The 6056-nt window shown below is 35.7% G+C and overlaps 1 pseudogene; it reads right to left on the minus strand.

Annotated features, from left to right (window-relative positions):
• Positions 1 to 4199: 4199 nt before the first annotated feature.
• Positions 4200 to 4615, minus strand: LOC105543656 (annotated as a pseudogene).
• Positions 4616 to 6056: the final 1441 nt, after the last annotated feature.

Below are 6056 nucleotides of genomic sequence, written 5' to 3' on the forward strand. Positions count from 1 at the left end.
CCTCCTTCTTGCCTGGAGGGCAGACTGCCTTTGTAGGACTAACAAATTAGCCACAAGGTTAGAAATGATGGTTTAGGAGTCATGCACCTGGAGGCTACAAGAATCTGGCCCTCTCTAAACTGCTCCTAAGATCAGTACTTGAGATATTTTGCAGACCCTGCACTTGATGGATCAGCTGACACTACCCAGATGGATAAACTAGCTCATCTGATCTTGCAGCCCCACTCAGGAACTGACTCAACACAAGAGGACAGCTTCAACTTCCCATGATTTCACCTCCTACCTAACCAATCAGCACTATTGGCTCACTGGCATCCCCCTACCCACCAAGTTGTCCCTAAAAACTCTGATCCCCTAATGCTCAGGGAGACTGATTTGAGTAATAATAAAACTCTAGTCTCCTGCACAGCTGGCTCTGAGTGATTTACTCTTTCTCTATTGCAATTCCCCTGCCTTCATAAATCAGCTTTGTCTAAGCAGTGGGCAAGGTGAACCCATTGGGTGGTCACAGTCTCACTAAGTTCAGGGTTTTTAAGGTATACTCTGATGTCTTCTTCAGGTCTGGAAGTCCTGAGGCAGAGCACAATACATGGACAGAGAAGCAAATTGAGAAAAGCAGGGAGCAATATAATGGAAGGTTATGTAGAGGGCAAAGAAGACTTTGCAAAGTCAGCAAGAGCAGGAGCAGGAGCTGTAGCTTTTACAGACGATGTTCCAATTCCTCTTTATGGTAGATAAAATAATAACACAGAAAGAGGGGGGACCCCTTTGGTTAGTTATCCTGAACAAACAGGGAATCCAAGAAAATGATACATGGCCCATAATAGAGAAAGATAACAAAAATGAAAGACATAGAAATAGTAGTGTTGGGCATGGCTCCAGGAGAATCAGTAAACTAGATAAACACTGTAAGCCAAAAATAAAATTATAATCCCCCAACAGACTGAAGGGACTCCTTTCTCTTGCCAAAGGGGATCCCCCAAAAAACTGAAAAACTAGTTCAGGCTGTAGCAGGAAATGGGAGTTGGACAAGCCTCATTAACCCCCCTCCCTTTGGGGTTTTGGCACAACTGAGGATTAACATTAAAATAGAGAACATAAAACTGACAAAACAGACTCTATAGCAATAAGACAATTCCAACCTGACTCTGGTATGTTATCACATGACTCTAAAGGAAATCAAGGCATTTTACCCCAAAATGCATTTAATTGAGATATTTTAAAATGGGCCTGACAAGACGTCTCTTGTTGGGGAAATCTGCATTCTGTGGAGAATCTCCTTCCCTTTTTAAGTCTTTTCTGGATTCAGACCTTAAAAATCTGACAACTTTTAAGGTTTGAAAAGAGACATTTCCCGTCTACTCTCTCTGAAGCCTGCTACTTAGAGGCTTCATCTACATAACAAGAACCTTGGCTTCCACAACTCTCCTTAACTCAAACATTTCTTTCTGGTGTCTTCAGCTTTAGGCAAAACTTAACTCTTTCAAGACAATCAGAACATCTTTGAATCCACCTAACACATGTAAGTACTCCCTCTGCCACCTCTCTTCTTCAAGATGTCCCACCTTTCCAAGTCAAACCAATGAATACCTTATATGTTTTATGCCTTTATCTACAGCTTCTGTCTCCCTAAAATATATAAAACCAAGTTTTAGCCTGGCCACCTTGGGCACATGTTCTCAGGACTTCTTGAGACTGTACCCCAGGCCATGAGTACTAACATTTGGCTCAGAATACACCTTTTTAAATATTTTACAGAGTTGTCTTTTTTATTTCAACACTTTTGCTTCTGTGTTTTAATTTGGTTTTAGCTATTTGGATTTTGTACATATGTGCCTAAACTGTTTTAGTTAAACACTGCTTACCAACAGATATATTTTTAATAACCTCAAGTTAACACATTGAACCTGGAATAGCCACTGAGGATTTTAGGTAAGCATTTAGCATATGCTCTCTTAGCACACGACTAGGGAGGGACTTACATAAAATGAGAAACAGGCACATAAATTCAAACCGTTTTTCAGTAGAGAGTATTTGTAAACTTGGCTTTTAATACCATTGCCAGAATGATTAATTCTATGAAGACTGCAATACACTAAGGTATTTCTAATCTATATCTTTTCTCTCTCCCTCTTTCTCTATTACATTTGCAGAAACGTGGTTTTATGTAGAGATTGCAAGAGTTTACGTTTGTTTTATTTATTTGATATTTTTCCTATTTTAACTGAAGACTTACATTTATAGTATTTGTTCAGAGGGTATTCATTTGAATTATCACTGAAAATGTTGCCAGCAGAGACAGGAAAACACTGGAGAATGATTCAGTACCTCATGCCCCTTTGTCTAACAAGAATTTGCTTCTGCGTGACTCTTAGGTTTGTTGCTCAAAGAGATCAGCATCATGTTCAATTATTCATGTTTTCTAATTAAGCCCTGCTGATGGTGCCTAAATGGAAACTTTATTTTGGAGAGAATGTGTTCTTAATGTTTTTCAATATAACAATAATTTGTCAGACTGTGACATAAGTCTCTTTAGGAACCTTAGGAACCTGTTTGTTCGGTGTAGATCTCACATATAGCTATTAGCCACCATGTTGAAGGTCCTTAACTTGTTTATTTCATGTCTTGTTTAAAGGGGATGACATCTGATATTTTGCTAATGTCTGTATTGGAAATACTGAAGAATTCCAAAGACTATTCTGTTGCTCTGCAGTTATTTAGCACTTGTAGCATGGAACACTAAAATGACCTTAATTTCAAATCCGAATAAAGTAATTTTGAATATCGCACACATGTACTTGCCTCTTCTTGGTTTCTGTGTGGGTGAAAAGTGCTTCATACATAAAAACTGGTCAGCTTTCATTACTTTTGGCAATATTCACCCTCTAATCAAAGGAATGTTTGATTTTAAACATGACTATTTCCCCATTATGTCTTTCCATTAAACTCCCCTAAGGTAAATCTTCCAAAAGCTTAATCAATGTATGATTCCTGAAAACCCTGAAATTTAGATTATTTTAGCCACATGCTCTCAAATCAAAATGACTATATGCATTTTTAATAATTCCATTCTTATCTTTGCTTAATTTTATGGTCTTAGTATATTTCCTTTTTCACATGTTTAATAGGTAAAAGATATAAAGTGAATATATTAAATTATACAGATCTCTTTAAGGTACTTTCACTTTTTTGCAAATGATCTACTGATAAGATAGAAATGAATATTCTAGTTAGTCTGAACAATAAAACAGTGACAATAGGATAAAGTTCTGACTCATCTCTTTTGACTAATAATATTAATCAGATTACATAGAGAACTTGTCACTCTGTTATTTCATGAGAAGACACCCCAGGTTTGCTACCTTCAAAAAGTAAATTCTCTTTTATAGACTATTTCTGATATTGGTGAAGAATATTTTATCTTATTTTCTCCTATAGAATTTACAGAGATTAAAGATATAGTTTGAATAAAAATATATCTCGAGTAAAATAAAACTTGTATCTTTATTTGATATATAAATACCTATTAAAATTACTATAAACTCAAATTTATATTTTTATTAGTAGGTATAACATTGGGCCTTGAATTATAATAGCAAAAAGGTATTTAGGAACTACTTGAGTTTTATCAAAGCTTGGAACTAAAATTTAAGACAGTTTAAATATTTTTTGATACACCATTTTTCTAGCCAATTTAATATTTTATTTAAAAAACCTTTATCATTTCACTTATTGTGATAGAAATACAGTGTGAAAAGAACAATTTCAAGCTTTCGACATATTTTTATACCTTACCTTAACCAGTTTAACATGTGTTTGTAAATAATTATTATATACCATATATTAAGAAAGGATTTCAGATAATGTTATGTATGCAATCAAATAAGTAAATACTAGAATAAAATAAAATATGGGAGCATATAGCATTCTAATGGAAAATTTAGTTTTAAAGAAAAGACAAGATAGATCTTCTGACAACATATTTATCTCATACTCTATAGCATAGCGACAATGATCATTTGATTAAGTTCTTTAAATTAGTCCTTGGATAGCACATCATACAAATTAAGTAAGAACTGACTCCCTAAATGCTGTGTTGACAACAAAAAAACTTATTTGGAGCAGAACCATTTTTATTTTTATTTTTACTTTTTTTTGCATATGAAAACTTATTGCTATGGTGTTTTCACCATTAAAATTTATGATCTTGGTCTTTCCTTCTTCCCTTTGTGTAGGGCCAAAAGAGAATATTGGCTACTTTGACAACCTTAAAGCAGACTCCAGGAATATCACCAAGAGCATGACTTTTTATACCAAATCCAGCAACCAGAACTTCACCGTTTTCCTCAATGAAGTTCAAGCAACCATCATTGGGTACAAAGGCTCTTACTTTCTTGCCATTCTTGATGTGCTGGACCCTGATACACTTCCTAATGGCAGAATTTGGCTGTTTGGCTTCAACTCCCACTTTTTCCAGCACAATTCCTTCTGCGGGAGAAGCACCTCCAAAAGACTTGGCCTTCAGGGCTGTGCTTAAATGGACTTTCTTGGTGTTTATCATGCCACCTCTGGTCTCTTCAGTGACTACAGAGCTTCTTAGCAGTACGAAGTGCATGGCACTTGCCCATACTGCCAGTGCCAGGGGCCTCAGCAAAAGAGAGACTTTTAAACTTTTTAGAAATTATTTATTCATTAAGAGCACGTTGTGTTTTGGATGATTCTGAAGTGGATAAAACACTTTACCATAGAAATACTTTAATGCTAATAGAATTCTCATCCACCCTTGAATTTGAGTTTTATTTTACTTTATATTGCCAACCTATTTATGAACAATATTAACAGTTATTTACATAGGGCTACATGATGAAAATTGTTCACCCATTTTAGGATGTCTATGGGTAATTAAATATCCAGAATTTAATTTGAACATGGATTCTGTTTATAATATTTGTTTACATTGTTGCAGGTGGAGAGATTTATAAAATAATTTTCTGAGTTGTCTTACCTTGTCACATAGATTTTGCTAAGACTCTGCAATTTTTGTGGAATGCATTACTATTGCATTTTCTGTAAAAAAGTACTTTGAATAGTTTTCGGGATGTTATTGTAAGGAAAACGTTAGGCCAGAATTTTTACCTTTCATAATCTTCAAACTAGCATTAAAATAGACTGTTTCTACAAAAATATAATATGGAGAAAAAATGAAATCTCTTTATTTATATTTTCCTTAAACCAAGTAGCTCTGGAAAATATGTACTATTATCTCCAATATTCAGTTGAAGAACCAGAAGAAGTAGAAATAGTCTGAGTCACACAGGCAGAAGGTATAAAGCTTGGATCTTCCTAGTCCAAATTCATTGTGTCCTAGCCAACTCTCAAATCTATATGACACTCCCATTCCTACACTGAAAGAACTTTCCCAGGAGGAAAAGTTCTAGAGTCTTAAAGACATGGAAGAAATATGTACTACTCATGAATGCAACCTTGTTTTTCTCCAACTATATGCTCTTTGAAATATGTAACTCATTGGTGAGTTTGGTTAGATTTGAAGCACTCCAGTGTCCATCAGTAAAGTTTCCTCCTTTTCAAAACTTGTTCCCTTACTGGTTTTTAAAACTATTTATTGATTTTTTTTCCACTACTCTGTGCCATCAAGTCTGTTTTATAGGCTGGGTGTGGTAGCTCACGCCTGTAATCCCAGCATTTTGGGAGGCCAAGGCAGGTGGATCACTTGAGGTCAGGAGTTCAAGACCAGCCTGGCCAACATGGTGAAACCCCATCTTTACTAAAAATACAAAAACCAGCCAGGCATGGTGGCATGTGCCTGTAGTCCCAGCTACTTGGAAGGCTGAGGCAGGACAGTCTCTTGAACCTGGGAGGTGGAGGCTGTAGTGAACCACTGCAGATTATACCACTGCACTCCAGCCTGGGTGACAAAGTGAGACTCTGCCAAAAAAAAAAAAAAAATTATTTCATAGACCTTGCTTACTAAACTGCCTTTCCATTACACGGTTATTTCTCAGGGTGACATTCTTAAACTTCCTATTTAATTAGAT

This window comes from Mandrillus leucophaeus, unplaced genomic scaffold (genome assembly GCF_000951045.1).
Source record: "Mandrillus leucophaeus isolate KB7577 unplaced genomic scaffold, Mleu.le_1.0 Scaffold289, whole genome shotgun sequence".
NCBI lineage: Eukaryota > Metazoa > Chordata > Mammalia > Primates > Cercopithecidae > Mandrillus > Mandrillus leucophaeus.